Source organism: Ambystoma mexicanum, chromosome 9, assembly GCF_040938575.1.
Source record: "Ambystoma mexicanum isolate Mex_15411 chromosome 9, UKY_AmexF1_1, whole genome shotgun sequence".
Taxonomy (NCBI): Eukaryota; Metazoa; Chordata; class Amphibia; order Caudata; family Ambystomatidae; genus Ambystoma; species Ambystoma mexicanum.
The window spans coordinates 893,149,575-893,167,928 of NC_090931.1; the positions used below are offsets into that span (position 1 = coordinate 893,149,575).

Consider the following 18,354-nt stretch of genomic DNA (forward strand, 5'->3'; position numbering starts at 1 on the left):
GCTGAATTATGAAATCTCTCCTCTCGCACAGGGGGGGCACACACACACACACACACACACACAGGAAGCTGTGCATACATCTCAATGAACCACTCAAGTATGAGCGGAGTACCTCAAGCGGTTGGACTTGTAGCAAAACATTACCAACTTCAACAAAGCATACCACACTGTTGCCACAGGGTAGACTTGCATGTATCCCTACTTATCGGTGTTTGTTTTATTAGAAACGATAACTGTTCCTGTATACAGGCTCTCTTCCTATCCAAGCAAATGGTGCACCACTTAAAAGAGGACAGAAAAACTATATAAATTCTCAGGTGAGCATTATAGGACTCCATTCCTACCCAAACAAATTCCATCCTGATTCCTGATTAGGACACCTGCTTTACTGTACTTTAATGTTTATTCTTCACAACACAAAACATTATACCAAACTAAATTTTGTAACAAACTATCATATCATTTGTTTGATTAGAATTTTATTTCAGATTTGGATCCTTTGCAATATTTGTGTTGCTTTCTTAAAGGGAGGAAAGGCAAACAGACACGTCCAGAAGAAACAATACAATGATTTACAGTTTCCCAAGTGCCACATCACCACAGCAAAACTAAGCATTTTCAAATGTGCTCTGGGTGGTACTTCACAAAACGATGCTCTGCACTAGTCATTATTGCCTTATGCACCAACTCTCCTTGGCTGTAGACATGCCTGCACACTAGGCACAATGCCCCGGTCTGCCTGGCAAAGTGTTTCCCTGGACCTACCCTCCAAGACCTTGGCCACTGGGTGTAGGGGACCGCATACACATCCTCGAATGGCACTTGGCATTGGTCTGGCCTTTTCGTGTGAAGGCAGAAAGCCATCACTGCATTAGCTGAGTCGCTCTCTGCATGAACAAGCCAGCGCTTACAACTGCATCATAGCTCCCCCTGTGCTCTCCTGGGAGGTCCATGCTGCAGTCATCACTGGTATGTGTTTGGCGTGGGTGAAACATGTATGCATCCAGGTGCCAACACTGCAGGGGATTCAGGAGGGCCTTAGTACCCAGTGAATGAGTAGCTGAGATATTCCCCCTCCCAACAGTGATTTACCCCGGGCAAATTGTCCAATTCACAGAATCAGCCTCTGCTGCTGAAACCTTATCCGGTTGCTTGTATTTTCGGGAGAGCTCCTGGGCTTTCCTTGACCCCTCACTGTGCTTTCATTCCTACTTCTGTCCCTGTATTATTCCTTCTACTCCTTCTGACCCATGCTGTACAGGCTGTGCCACTGGCTTAGGATCATCCCACCCTCTCTGTGCCTCCACTGCGTCCACCAATAACTTCTGCAGCAGCAGCAGCATCATCATCTTCTGTAAAGGGGCAGATTGTGTGCCTCAGCCCGATCATATTCATGAACCCTCTCCCTCCGCTCATCAGATTCCAATGAGAAGAGATCTATGCCCACCTGTGTATCCAACTTGCTGTACTCCTCATGCACAGACCGCATCACGTGAGATTTTTCCTCTCGCATCCCATTTTTCACAACAAAAATATCCTGGAAAAAAAAAAAAGGTTCTCTAAAGAAAGAAATGACTGACTGTTTGCAATTAAAAATTAAACGCTTCCCAGAAAGGAGGACTTCAAAAGTAATAAAGGCTTCCTCAACTAAAGTAACAGGTTTCAAATTCAAATCAAAACGAAAGAAAGAAGAGGAATCTCAAACAAATGCCTTCCCAAACAAACTGAGTGACCGTTTCCCAAAAGAAAAATAGTTTTCAAGCTAAAAAAATGTTCTCAAATCCCAAATAATATACAGTCCCCAAAGAAAAAGAAAATGCTTCTTAACCCGCTCTCCAACTCCTGGTGGGAATCAACCCTGCCTCGCCATCCTGCAGCCAAACCCATCCCACAAAGCAAACAGGAAGTTGCTGGTTCTTTATACAAGCTTCTGAACCAGTTTTATATGTAAGAACTTGCCCTAATGCACGCTACAATAGCAGAATCCGTCATCACTATGATGCCCTCGGCTGAATCCTCATGCGAGCCCAATATCCATATGCAGGCTACCCAATCTCGTCTTAACACGCAATAGAAATTCGGACATTAATTCATACGCTGTCTCCCACAGATTCACCCGAATCCTACAATTGAACCCGAGTGGATTTGTGGGGGTGTAGAGGGCGCAGGATGTGCCACTGTCCAGGACTCAGCTGGCAGTCGCACAGAAGGCTTAATAGAATTAATACACAAAGTGATTCCAGGAACAAGGGCAGAGCAACTGTAAGGGAGGATTGCTCTAATGGTAAAAGAAGGGGTCAACATTTCAAGTTGCAAACAAGTAGCTAGGCATAAAAAATCATCGCTCCTCCCCCAGACGCTCACTCTCCACATGCACACAGCCAACCATTTCTTACCCCCCTACCCCTCCACGCAAATTATTATCACTAGCGGATGGCCATAGGAAATTGAGAGGCCTGGTAAAAGAATATCAATACATTAAGGGGCAACTCATACTGTATATAGTTTGTATCAAACAAAGTCAATGCTGCGTATGATATTTCATATACAGAGAACCACACAGACACTCTACCCAGGAATCACAATACACCCATCAGGACCACCTGCCTATAGGTATTCTGATTATACAGCAACAGGTTATGCACTACAAGACACTGCCTGCAATGTGTGAAACCTCTGAGATGGCCTGCAAGGTATGCTTTGGGAATCGAGTAGACAGAATGACTCAAGCTTACTCATGTTAGTTTGTTTGTTTATGTACTTATAATGTGCACCGGCCCTTCGGTAACTGGGCGCCACAGCATACAAGGTTACTTTAAGCTTTGTAAATACATATCAACAGTACAGGTTCAGCAAGTCGAACAAAGTGATTATACATAATTTCAATATACAAAATGTACATCATCAAGACAGGGTAAGAGATTTATACATCATTGCAATATACAGATTAGACATCAGGAGTATATACATACCTTAGGCACACAGCAGTGTATGTATGTGTACGTAGGTTAGCTGCAGCAGGGAGTGTGGGGGGGTTCAGAGATAATGGTCCAATTGGTATAGGTTAGTCTTGGCAGTCGTTTGATCGTAACCAATTGAGGATGTTTAGTATGAATCTGTAAAATTATTGATCTTTTCTCAGGTCAAGTGGTAGTGTATTCCAGTATTGGGGCACTTTAACTGGAAAGCTACTAACTCCTGTTTTTTTGTCTGAATTTAGGTATTTGGAGGCAGTAGGAGTAAGCCGCTCTAGTACTGCGGGTCGAAGTTTTTCTCAGTATTCTTTCCGTGAGGTAAGGTGGGGCTGTGTTATTAAGGCATTTACACGTTAGTGAAGCTATTTTGAGCGAGATCCTGTCTCTAATTTTTAGCCAATGGTATTCTCTTCTGTCCGATATGTGTTCTTTAGGAGGGATGTTCAGGGTGGTTCTTAGGGCCTTATTTTACAGTATCTGCAGTTTGTCAGTGATATATTTATTGGCTCCTGAGTACAAGGCAGATGGCTTGAGTTAGGAAAGCACGGCATGCCCTAATAAGCTTACAAGTATAGGCCGTGGATGATGCTAGAGTATTTACCTTAGAGGGTTCTAAGGTTTGTTTCTTGAGGAGAGGTAAAACCCAGGACTCATTTAAGCTACTTGGGACAGTGTTTGTGGAGAAGGAGGAGTTGATTAGTTTAGTGATGAAGGGGGCTAGATCCCTTGCAGCATCTTTAATTAGTTGGGCAGGGCAGTTGTCACCCTTACAGTTGGAGGGTTTTAGGGATGCAATGATTTTTTCAGTTTCTTGGATGGAAACTTTAGCAAATTTAAAAGGGGCTGGGTGTTGTGTGATTTTATTAAGGCTGGTGGGTGTTAGGGGACAGGGACGCTTTTGTTTTGGCAATTTTGAGTTGGAGTGTTATTTTATTAGCTAGGGCCTCCTGGATGCTGGTGCACCATTGTTTGTCTTTGGGGGTGTTGTCCGCGGGGGGTATTGGAGATTCCAATTCCCTGAGGATAACAAACAGTTCCTTGGTATTAGAACTAGCATTGGAAATTCTTCATTGAATAGTTCTTTGTTCATAAAATTTATTTTTTGTAGTTATTGGCAACGAGTTTAAGTTGCACTTTCTTTTCAGCGGATGGGGAGTGTCGCCATAGGGATTCCAGTTTTCTTTTTTGTTGCCTTAGTTCTTTGAGATGGGGGGGTGAAACAGGCATTAAGTTGAGTCTGTTGTTTACGCTTGCGTAGTTTAAGAGGGACAATACAGTCTAAGGCCTTGGTCATTGTGTTATTTTAAGACTCCACAAGGAGATCTGGATCCAGATTATCTGGGAGTGCATTAAGGGTAGGGAGGAGTGGCAAAAGATTGTCGGGTGTGATATCTTTTTTGGCTCTAGTAGGCAAAAGGGTTGCCATAATTTTGTTTTTAGTAATCTGTTTATCTAATGTTCGAGTGAAGTCAATTAGGTGGTGGTCTGTCCATTGTTGAGGGGTGATTTTGGTGATAGTTGTAGGGTAATTCAGGGTAGCGATCAAGTCAAGGGTTCTTCCTTTGTCGTGGGTTGGAGTGCGGAATTTTTGCGTTAGGACTTGTTCGGCAAGCATAGTCGCTATAGATAGGGATTGTTTGTCTTCTGGATCGTTAAACCCTAAATTGAAGTCACCTAGTATTAGTAGTTGGGAGGAATATTTATTACTCGCTAGTATACTAAATAGGTCCTCTTCAAAGGTGCCGATAGGGCCACAGACCTATATATTAGATGAATAGCTAGGGTGCGACAGTTAGAGTTGGGCATTTTAGCGAGAGTAGTTCACAAGATTTGAAATGGGGTAGAGAAGAACAAGTTACTTACCAACTGGTAACGCTCTTTCGATTGGATGTTCCTCCAACGTATTCCTCATCTTAGATGTATTCCATCCAGCTTTGCTGCTCTTCGGAAGTTTTTTCGGCAGAGGGCGCCGTGCGTCGATGTTGTTGAGTCAATGGTCCCTCGAAGGCCTCGGTCGAGGGTGACGTCATCGGGTGTATAAGTAGCACACGCGGCGCCCGTTGGCCTCAGTTCTGTTTTTCCCCCTTTTTTTGCCTGTGATCTTCTACTCTGTAGATTGTGCCGGCAGACAGGTATCAGCCTTGCGAGATTTGAGATGGCAATAACCCGGAAAAATCTACAGAGGGGTAGGTTGGGAGGGCGATGAGGAATACGTTGAAGGAACATCCAATTGAAAGAACGTTACCAGTTGGTAAGTAACTTGTTCTTCGAGTGGATTGTGTCCTCCAACGTATTCCTCATCTTAGATAGACTCCCAAAGCAGTATTTTGCATACTTTCTTTGGGGGAGGGGTCAGATCTTTTCCCCCCATTGCCTTTAGATGGCAGAATAAAGCACTGCTTTTCCAAAAGTCAGCTCCCTAGACTGGGAAGCATCCAGGTTATAGAATTTTGAGAAGGTATGTAGTGAAGACCAAGTTGCTGCTTCGCAAATGGACCTTATTGGAACACCTCTTTGAAGGGCTGTGGAAGAGGCGATGCCTCTGGTGGAATGAGCCCTTAACCCTTCTGGTGGGTCTTTTTGTGCTAGTCTATACCATTCTGAAATGCAAAGTACGATCCAGCGTGAAATTGTCTGTTTTGTTACCGATTGGCCCAGTTTCCTTCCTGTGTAGCCTATAAACAACTGGTTGTCCACTATAAGTCTAGAAAGTCTAGAGATGTAAAAGCTTAAAGCTCTTTTTGGATCCAGTCTGTGTAATCTTTCCGCCTCCTTAGAAGGATGAGGTGGAGGATAGAATGTGGGTAAAACAATTTTCTGACTTAAATGAAAATCAGATATTACTTACTTTTGGTAAAAATGATGGTTTAAGCCTCAATAAAACTCTGTCCTTATGGAACACAGTATAGGGTGGCCCAGAAGACAGTGCCTGCAATTCACTCACTCTTCTTGCTGATGTTAGAGCAACTAAGAAGGCCGTTTTCCACGTTAGTAATCTTAATGGACACGTGTGCATAGGCTCAAAAGGAGCACACATTAAGAATTTTAGGACTAAATTGAGATCCCAAATCGGTACTTGAAATGGGTGAGGAGGAAACACATTAGTGAGACCTTTTAAGAATTGTGTTATCAAAGGAATTTTGAAGTAGGAGCATTCATCCGATGAGCGCTTGAAAATGGAAAGCGCCGCAAGGTAACCTTTTATTGTTCCGATATTTAGACCTCCATGTGCTAGGGTCAGATGGAAAGATAGTACTTCCGGAATAGAACATTGAAAAGGATCGACATTCTTTTCCCTGCACCAGTTGCAAAACTTTTTCCAACGGCAACGGTATAGAGACTTTGTTGCTGGCCTTCTTGCTGAAAGCAACACCTCCATAACATCATCTGGAAGGTTCCAATCCCTGCATCTCAGCCTTTCAGATACCAAGCATGAAGGTTGAGTGTTTTGACCTCTGGATGGAGAACCTGACCTTCCATTTGAGAGAGAAGGTTCTCTCTCTGAGGAAGACGTACTGCAGGACAGATGGACATATCTAGAAGGTCCGGGTACCACATTCTCCTGGTCCAATCCGGGGCAATTAGGATCATGCGGTTCGCAAAGCGTCTCAGCCTCCTGATGACCTGAGGAATGACGGGAATCGGAGGGAACGCGTACATTAGTGGGAAATTCCACTCCACCACGAACGCGTCCCCCAGGGCTCCTCTCGTGGGAAATTCCCTTGAGCAATACCTTTCGCATTTTCGGTTGGTACTGGTTGCAAATAGGTCTACCTGAGGGGTTCCCCAAAGGGCGACTATCTCTTGAATGACTTTCTGAGCCAGTTCCCATTCGTGGGACACCGTGCTCTGCCTGCTCAGAGCATCTGCCGTCATATTCTCTTCCCCGGCTAGGTGAACCGCCGTTAAAGAGATTCCCTCCTGAATCGCCCAATACCAGAGCTGCATTGCCTCTCTGCACAGAGGTAGTGACCCCACACCTTCCACTTTGTTTAGGTAGTGCATGGCCACTGTGTTGTCCGTCATTATTAGGACATTCTTTCCCCTGACAGATGGCAGGAAGGCCTTCAGCGCTAGTCTGATTGCCCTCAGCTCTAAAAGGTTGATGTGCAGTTTGGACAATCAACGACCGTTGATTGTCAAATCGTTGGCATGAGCTCCCCACCCCAGGAGTGAGGCGTCCGTCACTACTGTGATCTCCGGCCAAGGTTGCCAAAATGGTTCTCCTTTTAGGATGTTCTCTGTACAGGTCCACCATAGAAGGTCTTGTCTGACCTTGTTCGGAATCTGAAGAAGATCCGTCATTTGACCCGAGAACTGGGACCACTGAGTCTTTAGAGCCCATTGAAGGGATCTCATCCTCAAGGGTGCCTCTGGCACCAGGAAGATGCAGGATGCCATGAGGCCGAGCAACCTTAAAAAGTCGTAAGCCTGGAGATTTTGGGCATTTGGAAACCATCTGAAGAATGTCTTGAGCCCTCGCCTTGGGAGGCGAGCTCTTTCCCAAGGATGTGTCTAGTACAGCTCCTATATACTGAAGCTGTTGGGAAGGTGTCATCTGTGACTTCTTGAAATTGAGGGAGAAGCCCAGTTTGTGGAGGAAGTGGCAGGTGACTTTCAGATGATCCAGTGCTTGCTCGGCAGAACACGCTCTGATCAACCAATCGTCCAGGTAGGGGTAGACATGAATACCCCCCTCTCCTTAGGTGCGCTGCCACCACTACCATTAACTTGGTGAAGACCCTCGGGGCGGAGGTCAACCCGAATGGCAGGACTCAAAACTGATAGTGTGAGGCGCCAACTACGAACCTCAGGTATTTTTTGTGTTTGAGATGAATCGGCACATGAAAATAAGCATCCTGGAGGTCCAATGACACCAACCAGTCCTGAAGTTGAAGGGCCTGAAGGATCTGAGAAAGGGTAACCATCTTGAACTTGTCCTTCCTGAGGAACTTGTTCAAGTTTCTTAAGTCCAAGATGGGTCTCAGTCCTCTGTCCTTTTTGGGGGATCAAAAAATACGGGGAGTACCATCCCTTGTTCCTCTCCACTGCAGATACTGGTTCTATAGCACCTTTCTCCAGCAGGGTTAAAACTTCCTGCTGTAGGAGCGGGTTTGAAGACTTCAACGGGTGTCTCCCTGGTGGATTGCTTTGAGGTTGCTTTAGAAAGGGAAGGCAGTAGCCCTGGGCTATTATTTCTAGAGCCCAAACATCTGAAGTAATGGCTCGCCATTCTTGCAGATGCTGTGACAGCTTGCCTCCTACAGGTGTTTTGTGATGCAAGTCCTCAAAGTGGTTTGGATGTTGCAGCCGCTGATGGCAGAGAGGCTGCAGCTGGAGCTGGCTTAGCACGTTTTACTCGTCCACCGCGAGTGGCCTTTTTTGGCCCCTTTGACTGGCCATTCCTCTCGCCTTTCCATATGAGGTGTAATAACGATAGGATCGTCCCCTCCATGACTGCCCATGCGCACAAAAAGGCTGAGGTTGCCTAATAGCAGCTCCTAAAGATTTGGCAGCTGCTTTTGAGGTCTGCAACCTCGCAAGGCTCTCGTCAGCCTTGCTGCCAAAAAGGTGAGACCCGTCAAAAGGCATGTTCAGCAGGAGGTTCTGTACGTCAGGTGCAAAACCCGACTTCCGTAACCACGCAAATCTGCGCATTACCGTGCTAGTGCCCATGGACCTGCTTACACTATCCGCAGTGTCCAATCCAGATTAAAGGGATTCCTGCATGGCTTCCCTTCCATAACGATGGCTAGGAACCCTTCCCTTTCTTCACCTTCTGGTATGTGCTCCGCCGCCACTGCGATGCACTCCCACAGAGTGTACGAAAATGTTGCCCAGGCACATGTGAAGTTGGCAGATTTTAATGTCATGCTCCCGGCTGAAAATACCTTCCGTGCCCAACCATCCACATGCTTATCGTACCTGTCTGGAGGGATAGACGGGTACGCAAGTTTGTTGGAAGCTGTGGCTGCCTGTATGACCAGACTCTCGGGAGTTGGATGTTTTGACAGATAGCCGGGGTCGCTACTGGCTGGGTGGTATTTTGATGCGAGGGACTTATTTACCGAAGGAATAGAATCCGGAGTTTCCCAATTCTTGGCCACCCTGTTTTGCAGCCCTACATGAAAAGGTAGTATTGGGTCTTCAGTGGGACTATGGTCCAATATGTTTGTTAAATCATCTTGGACGAATTGGGCTTGTGGTTTAGCCTATCCCAAGTAATCTACCACCTTCGTCATTAACTGACGGTAAAATGGACTGGCATGCTCTCCTGGATCTGGTCTACCAAAGTCATTCTCAGGAGAAGTGCCAATGCCACTTGCATTGTGTAAAGACTCCACCAAATCCCTCATTCTGCTTTCCTCTGAGATGAAGCATTCTGGGACATTTGGGGTGCCACATTCCAACCCAAAAGGTACATTTTCCTCATCAGATCTCTCATGTTCCTCAAAAATTGAGTTCAGGGATTTGAAAAACTCCTTCCTAGGGAGAGGCTTGAAAACCTTCTCTGGGAGAGGAGGAGGAAGAGGTGTAATACCAGGCTCTGAGGAAATTACATGTTTTGTAACCTTCTCCTTCTCTTTTTCTGGCTTCCCTGGAGCCTTTGGCGCCGAGGGTTTTGGCATCGACGTCGATAAAGGCGTCGACAACATAGTGGTCGTTGACAGGGTCTGCTTCGAGGGCGTCGAGGCGGTCTTCGACGATTTTCCCTTTGAGGTGTGATAGGTCTCGGACAGCGTCGGTGACCTCGAGCGGTCGACTCGACTCGAGCGTTTTTCACTCGACGTCCTGGAAGGTTCCCTATCCTTCCTTTTTCGATCACCCATGCTCGAGGGCGCGCGAGTGTCGGAGCGATGACGCTCCCAGCCGGCTTCCGAAGAAGGTGCGGACCGAGGCTTTGCCTTCTCAAACACCTCCATCATTTTGACCCTGAATGCTTCCCACTCTTCGGAAGATGAATGTTTCGTGGGGCATTTCATCCTTTTCAGAGACTCGTCCGACGACGAGGTGGAGGGAGACCTGTGGCGTTGTTTCTTCGATTTTTTTTACGAAGACGATGAGCGATGAGAATCGCTTCGGGATCTAGATCGATGCCTTTTGCGTCGAGGAGATTTCTCCTCATGGGGTCTCGACTCGACGCTAGAGGCTTTTCGATCTTTTTGACCTACCTGTAGATTTCCTCTCCTTTCTCGCAAGGCATTCCCCGTCATCGCCTGACACTTCGAACAGGCCTCCATGTCATGGCCTTCTCCGAGGCACCACAAACACTCACGGTGTGGGTCTGTGATCGACATTTTTGAGCCGCACGACTTGCACTTTTTGAATCCCGATCTCGGGGTCGACGTCGATGACGAGGACATATTTCCTGGTTGGGTTGTTTTAGGTTGGGCATTAAAGTTCTTGTGGCTCAAAGTTTTAGGTTTATAAAGGCATGTTAATCTAGCTCGGAGTCTAGTGCATGTCTAGTTATGTCTCAGTCAGAGTGTGAAAACCATGCATTTAATGTGGCAAGCAGTACAATTACGTCAAATTATTCTTTTCAGAAGCATTATTTTGAATAGATTGCATAACAATTCCAGACTAACAGTTGCATGTAGTAACATACAAATCATACAAGCGTGTGCAAACCACGAGAAAAGGGAAGTGAAAGCAAGAAGGTGCGCTCAGTTGAATCCAAGTGAATGTCACCACCATTAAATTTTAGGGCTGCCGTTGTTCAACAACAGTGTCATACTAAAGACTTTGAGGGTTTCCCTGCTCCTATCACATCAAGAGAGTGGATTGTTAATGATGCAGGCAAATTCTTAACTCGCCTCTTTAAAAGAACCCACGTTGGGCCTCATTACAGGTTTGGCAGTAACCCTGGCGGTGATAACGGCGGGTTGCAGACCCGAAATAAATTACTAGCGCCTGACTTCCCGGTAACACTGGGGTATTACAACCCCGGCGTTCTGGGAAGTCAGGCACTGACAATTCCTAATTCCCCATTCCCACAGAGTCCACAGGACTCTGTGGGAATGGGACTCTATGGGAATGTGGAACACGGAAGCACCGTTATCAACGTTGTCGGTGCTTCCGTGAAGGCTGACCTGCCCGGCACAGCGACTCCAACAGGCAGACCTGCAGTGTGCCGTTGGGTAACAATGGTGCCTGTAGGCTTACCGGCACCGTTGTTACCGGACCGGCACACTTGTAATAAGGCCCGTTGTCTTCCTCTTGCAAGCTGCACATTAATTCCATTATTCTTGTTTTCTCTCCAGCAGACCACGCCTTCATTTCTTTCTTTCTTTCTTTCATCTCCGACAGATCAGATAACACAGCCAGTCATTCCTCCACTCCAGCAGATCTCACACATACAGTGTTCCCCATGTCACCTCCAGCAGAGCACAATTCACATTCCTACCTCGCCTCTGGCAGACTGACCATATATTCATTCGTAAACAGTCTCTCTTAATACCCCCCCCCCACCCTTAGCATAACACAATTTTGTGTTAATTGCTCCTCTTTGACAGAACATCTCTTTCCCTCATTTAGAAGACTAAACCTCCTTTCCTTCATCATCTCCTTTTGCAGATCACACAATCAAACCCTCCCCCTAAGCATCAAGATCATGCACCCTCCCCACTTCTTCCTCAATTCAATTAGTAGAGGTGTGGCCATCACCTGGAGGTACTGTCCCATCACAAATATAAACCATTACGGGCAGGGGCCATAGGAGGACCGTTAGAACAGCCCTCAACCTGTATAACCAGCCCCCACATGTTTTTTAATGTTTGTCCTGCATGAATGTCCTGCAGCTCCGTTGGGCTGTCATCTTTTTTATTATACCCCTGTGCCTCACGGATGCTGGAACCAAGCTAGGCAGAGGAGGAGAAAGAGGAGATTACAGTGACAAACGTATCCACAAAGATATATTGCAAATTAGTTCTGACTACCTTCCTCAGAATGTGATGGTCTCAGTTTTAGGTAAGAAGGCTCAATACTGTCACTTTTACTCCCAGGGATTTTTCTGACTACAATTAAGAAGCAACTGTGATGAATCAGATGTCATCACTCTTTTCCATGAGATAGCCTTTCCTCATGTGGCCAGGGGATTGCAGCCGCTACCCGATCTTGACCCTGGGGGCTGCAATTTGATGGAGGAGCACATGGGGGAGGCAACCCTCGGGGGAGTAGCAGGGGGATGACATGACATCAGGTGAGTCATGGTATCCTGGTGATGAATCACTTCCGGGGCACCAGTGGTCCAGGGATGAATATCGGTTTCTAAACCACCAATCAACCCCACACCTCTAGTACACCAGAAGGGATCCAAACAGATTGGAATACACGTGAATTAATTAGAAGACCTCCTTGCCCAATTTTGGTAACGTGGACAGAACGGCAGGCTTATCTCCGCAAGGTCGTGGATCATTGGTCAGTTGCAACACAGCAAAAATACAATTATTACCAATGATAAAAGGGACTGTCCAGTCAAGGTTGTATAAAAATATCTACTTTATTACTACAACAGACAGTTGTAGCACACTACAATTACAACCCACACTCTAAAGGAACACAGAGGACAGAGTTTCGGAAAGGTATGCACTCTGGATACCGACAGGAGGGTAGTTGGTAAAGCAATCAGTCTTACTGTTCAAGGTTATTTGGTTTCAACACTGAAGGGGCAAAGGGTCATAACTGTCTCTAGGGGCCTTCAGAGAAGGACCAGTGGGGCAGAACCACAATGTACCTGTTGCTGAAGAAGTAGGTGGTGTTCAACAGCGTCGAGGCACTTCCAGGGCGCTTTGCAGCCTGTGAGACATAGTGGCGGGAGACAGCTGCAGGCACCAGGTGGCAGACAGTTCGGCAAGCAAGGCTGGACGGGCGTCTGCAGGCTGTCTGGCGCAGCGGCCAAGGTCCAAGAATTGTTGTCTGTGCTGGTTGGCGGTTCTGGAATGCTGGCCGAGGCGGCTCGGATGGCTCTGGTGACTGTGGCGTGACAATAGTGGTGCAGCCGGATACGGTTCAAGGACTCGACCATCTCGAAATTGTCCTTAAAAGGATGGATGCTGGATGATGCTTGTGTGGCACTCCTCTTAGCTTCTTCGCAGTGCTCAGGTCCTTTCGAGGTGATCAGCCCAAAGCTCAGGAGAGTGTTAACAGGCAACGGCCGTGTTCTTTGTCCAGAGACTCTCCAGCACTTCCCACCTTGGAAGCTTGCTCTCCGAACCTAGCTGTGTGCTGGCTGGGTACCGGTTAAGGAGCTGCTGGACGGGTCCTCCGAGTACGGTATCTCCCCCTGTTCTCTGGGAAATGTTTAGGGCAGGGATCTTGTTAGGTAGACTGTACCTTCAGCTCGGGTCCAAATGAGTCCTCCTTCTTACTCCTGGCGAAGTCTTCAAATCTGCTAAGTGAGGGGGTTATGCCCTCTTTAAAAGCCAAATGGGCCCAAGTGCTTGGTGTAGGCTAAGCCTACCTTAATGAACCAATCCTGGGTCCCCACCAACAATCTTCTGTTAGGCATGAGGTTGGAACCAGAGTGCACTGCAACAGGACAGACAAGGGGGTGACAACATATACCCAAGTCCCAACCATCTTCATGTCTGTTGTAGATCTAAGTGTCTCTCTGGTTAACTGAGCCCTCTGTGACTCTTGATTAAAGCATAGGTTTTCCCTTGAAGTATGTTCTGGGAGCAGACTTCCTGTCTCCCCCAAACCACATACTTCGCCCCTCTGAAAGGGGTCAGCTCTGCAGGGGTATGCCTACGGTAAATAGTGGACACAGACATGCATTTCATCGACTTTCATACAGAGGGGTGGGAACTAGCTTCAAGTTGACACATTGCACACCAAAGGGGTGTTAGTCCCGCCTTCCTGTTGTCTCTCCGGCAACCAAGCCCACTCGGCAGGCTTGCCTCTATTATCTCTCATTTGTATGCACTGCCACCAGCTGGAGAACAAAGGAAAGCAGATCCATGACGCCTTTGATAATTTAATTAGGTTGCTCATGGCTGGAGGAAGATGTGCCTTCCCCCTCATTGGAATGCTTTGATTTGCCCAGGGCTGTCCCATTCCATGAGACTATGACAGGGGAAGACAGCACCTGTGGGCTGTGTCTTCCTAGAGTACAGGTGACTATGTGTTTAGTGTGGGAAGCAGATGAAATGGGTGAGGAATGGCAGCACTAATTTCTCAGAGGTTGGTCTCCCATCATGCATTTATCAAAAAATCAAAAAAACCCAGGCGAGCGCACTCTCCCTGTGCGGATGGTCGAATTCCTCACAATCCCCCTCTCACTTGTAGGGATATTCCCTGCATTCCATGTGCCCTAATGACATACTCAAATTAGGAAACCTGCGTCCCCTGCACACTTTCAATCTGGCCAAGGCCTAAATATATGTATAGATGGATTGGTCTGAAGTCAGAATTTCCAAATTGGAGACACCTGACCAGACTAACCTATTATTGAATCAGGTCAGGTGTCTCCACTTTGGAAATTCTGACTTCAGACGAATCCATCTATACATATATTTAGGCCTTGGCCAGATTGAAAGTGTGCAGGGGACGCAGGTTTCCCAATTAGGAAATCTTTCTTTTTTTGTTACGTTCCCCAGCCTAGATACCTAGGCTGAGCACTTCTCCCCTGCACCTCAAACACTATCCATTGAATATTGAATTCAGTCACATAACCTAGACACAAATCTACTACATCTTCTCAAACAGGTGTTTCTCTCGTATACCCTAATGACATAATTCCATCATCCCCTCCAACAACTTGACAATTTTACTGAAAGTACGCCTCAATATCAGATAGCAAATAAAGAAACAAAAACTCAGACGGGGAAGAGCCAACGAGCAATGATGACTTCTCCTAATGAGAACCAACGCCAGTAGTCTAGTAGCTGGAAGAATATGATTGGCCTGACAATTTAAAACCATGCCGGAAATGGGGCGCTAGAGAGCCCACACAAGATGGCAGCAGGCTGACGGAACTCCTATCGGAGATGGCACGAAGCTTCAAATAAAAGTTCCCAAAGTATGAAATAGTCGTAACCAGAATGGAGGAATAAGCAAATCGCTTCAAGCGGGAATCAAGGGAAGACCAGAATGGCGAAAATTAGAGCACCGGAGCCAAAAGTTAAGCTGAGGTGGCCCGTTGTTGCACCCGAGCGCGGCATAAACTGAAGCCCACCACTGCCGCTACAATCGAGGAGCGGGCATCGGGTCTCGCAACCCAGGACCATCGGGGCCGGAGCTCCCAACAAACAACAAGGAGTGAGCGACAAGCCACAGCGCCCACCGGAAACACAGTGAGGGAACTGATGCAAGGGGAAACGAGGAGATTGAGAGCAGGATCCCATAACACCCCCAGTCAGCAGGGGACATGCGGAATGCAGCGGCTGCGCACAGGAGGTGAGGCCCTCACCTACGGCTTAGCCGAAGCAGGAGACCAGAGGACGCTAGCCTGCTGACCCAGAGCTGGGCGTAGGAGCTGCTGGGCACCCCAGGGCTGACTTCACCGTCCCTGAAGCCGATTCCGTGACATACAGGCGGCCCAGAGGCTGAGAGCGCCCAGAAGCAGCCGGAGGAGCTCACAAGAGGGGGGGTGAAGGGGGTGACTGATCGCCGGGGGGGAACAGACTGTGGTGCCCAGCTCTAAGACACGGGCCTCCAGTGGGCCTACCCCCCTGACAACCTCTGACCCTCCCCTACCAGAACCTGCAACCCGCGGCCTCGCAACTGATGTGGGGAATAACGACCACCGGGGCAGCAGCGCCTCCACCACAAGCGCACCCTGGGCGACCACAGGCCAACGCCACATCACAGGAGGTGGGAGTCCGATCCCTCACCAAGACACAGCAACACAAGGGAGGCAAAGTGAGCCGAGCCCCGCAGGGTCGGATTGTACACCGCCTCAACCCCAAGTACCACCACAGACAAACGAGGCCCAGGGCAGGAAGTCCAAATGGGCCAGGGACGTTGTAGTCGGCTTCTCAGTTGGAGGCGCAGCGGCATAGCTGGTGGGGCCAGCCCACTACCAAAGGGTATGCGGGCAGGCCCTGTAAGGCTCCCGCGCTATAATCAAAGTTTCTCGGTGCCAACGGATCACACATACTTGTATGGCCCTAGCAACACCCGCCCATAGGCTATGACTTATACTATATTGAAGTCCCATTGTCTTGGGCTGTGACACCCTAGGTGCCACAGACATCTGTGACTTATCTACTCCTTCTTTCTGGATACCCGATTCTTGGGGGCAGCTCTGCGTGCCGAGCCACCCCATAGCGTCCTCCGGGGTTTCGAAAAACAAAGTTATGTTCTTGTGGAACACCTTCAGTTTTGCCGGGTAAATCAGCATGCACTTGTGGCCTGCTTCACGCAATCGTCTTTTCACAGTCCCAAATTTCATGCGTCTGCGCTGCACCTGCAAGGTGTAATCCGGGTATGCGGTTATGTTTGCGGACCCCCTTTGTATTGTTCCGCCCTTCCGAAAGTGTTCAAGAATTTTCTCCTGATCCCAGTAATTCAGGATCATCGGCCTGGGGTGGTCCCTGGCAGCAGCCTCTTCATCAGGGCCCTGTGCGGCCTTTCCACAGCAAACCCCTGGGACAACATTTGCCCGGTTATCTCCTGCAACAGCATCTATTCAATGTACTCTGTGGGGTTGGGTCCTTCAGCTCCTTCCAACGATGCAGATATTATTCCTTTGGGCGCGTCCTTCTGCCTCCTCCGCTCTGCTTTCTAGGTTACCCAGGCGGTGTACTAGGGCGTGGAGTTCCGATTTCTGGGTTTCGCAATCCGCTGTGTTCGGGGCCACCTCTTTTTCTAGGTTCCCCATGCGTTCCGCCAGTGATCTGACATCTTGCCGGAGAAGGTTCACCTCCTCCTGCACCGCCCCGACTTTGAGCTCTAGTGCCTCTTTCAATTCGGTAATGGCCAGTCCCAGTTTGGTCTCCCAAGCCACCTTCAGATCAGCAATTGCAGCAAGGATCTCCTGGTTCGTGCCCATGGTGGCTGTGCCCCCAATGGGGGTTTTGTCTTTGCTCCTGGCTCCTTCTGAACCCGGCGATGTTCTAGTGTATTCGTCGAGTGTGGGTTGCTTGCCCTTTGTTCTTAAAGGTTTATTGGTCATCGTGTTGTGGCAAAGAAGTGTGGGCCAGCCCCACCACTTGTGGCCTCCGGCCTTAGTAAAGTTTAGGCCGCTGTTAGAGTTAAGGTCCAGCCGGGCCGTGTCAGGGGCGTCCTTAAGCTGTCCGTTTTGCCCCTGGAGTGTGCCATCCTCACACCGCACCTCCACGCTCCGTGGGCCCCAGCGCCAACATCCCGAGTCAGCGGGGTCTCATCCCATCCGCAGAGGTTCTCCTTAGCTGGCACACACGCCGGGTTCCACCTGTCCTGCCAGGACACGACGGGCTCGGTCTCCGCTTGGACATAAGGGCTATCCTGAGGCTGCTGCAGTTCCCTTCAGGTCGTTGGGGTCTCTAGGGACCCTGGTCACCAGTTGTATGAGGTTATTTGTCCTTTGGAGGGACGTTGTGTGATTCGTAGTGCTATACCCTTTGCATGTGGAGGTGCTTATGCTTTGGGAGTGGGAACGTGGGCCCTGAGTCCTCTCTTCCAAAAGAGTGGGGGTTTTGTCTCACCTTGTGCGTCTCTGGGACCTGTAATGTCAGGTGATGAGGTGGTGCCCTGCCTGATCTGTGGTCTGAGCCGCTGCGTTGCTGAGATGGTCTGCTGGGCTCTGTGGGAGTACCGCTGGGATGGGTTTGGCTCCTCTTGTGTCCGATGGGAGATTGTTAAGTTTGTTTCTGCCTGGGGCGTCTTTCTGTGGCAAGATCATGCACTTTGAATGCTCTCTGGTGGATGGGAGGAGGCAGGCCTGCCAAATTGCTCATTAGGTTTCTTGGGGTCTCTTTCTATGCCCACTTTGCTGCTGTTACCCCCCACCCCCGTTGCTTTTTCGCCCACTGTAGATTATGGCATTGGGATATGTTCCCCCTCTTGTTTTAGCGCTCGCTAAGGAGGCAAATTAATTGTGTGGGGAGATTTCCCCTGCTGCTTTCGCTGGGCCCGGTTAGCGGGTGTGACTTTGCAGCCTTGCCAGCGTAGCCCTAGGCTGTCTTTCTTGGGCATACGTGGTATCTGGCCCCTTTCGTGGAGGAGCGATAGGCTGGGTACGAGCCTCACTAGGCCTATATGGTCGTGACAGGGGGGGAGGGAGCTGCACTGTCCATTGGGGCCCATGGGGGAGGGTGAGTCCAGTACTTTATGGAGGATGTGAGGTCCCCGATGTGGCTCCTGTGGTCACGCTCCGCTCCTCCGGTTCTCCCTGCTTCTCTCTCTGGTGGAGGGGGCGGCCTCTCTGCTGTTCCTCCTCCCGCCTAGGCCGTTT

At 48.6% G+C, this 18,354-nt stretch overlaps 1 protein-coding gene across 6 annotated transcripts in view; it reads right to left on the bottom strand.

The window, feature by feature from the left end:
• Nucleotides 1–18,354, bottom strand: part of HDAC4 (histone deacetylase 4) — a 2,586,716-nt gene that overhangs the window by 1,374,593 nt on the left and 1,193,769 nt on the right. Inside the window, exon 2 of one of the 6 annotated variants that reach the window (XM_069616023.1) lies at nucleotides 1,448–1,537. The exons of the other annotated variants lie outside the window; for them this stretch is intronic. The gene's annotated coding sequence lies outside the window, so the exon portion shown is untranslated. The remainder of the gene's footprint in view (nucleotides 1–1,447; nucleotides 1,538–18,354) is intronic. 6 annotated transcript variants of the gene reach the window in all.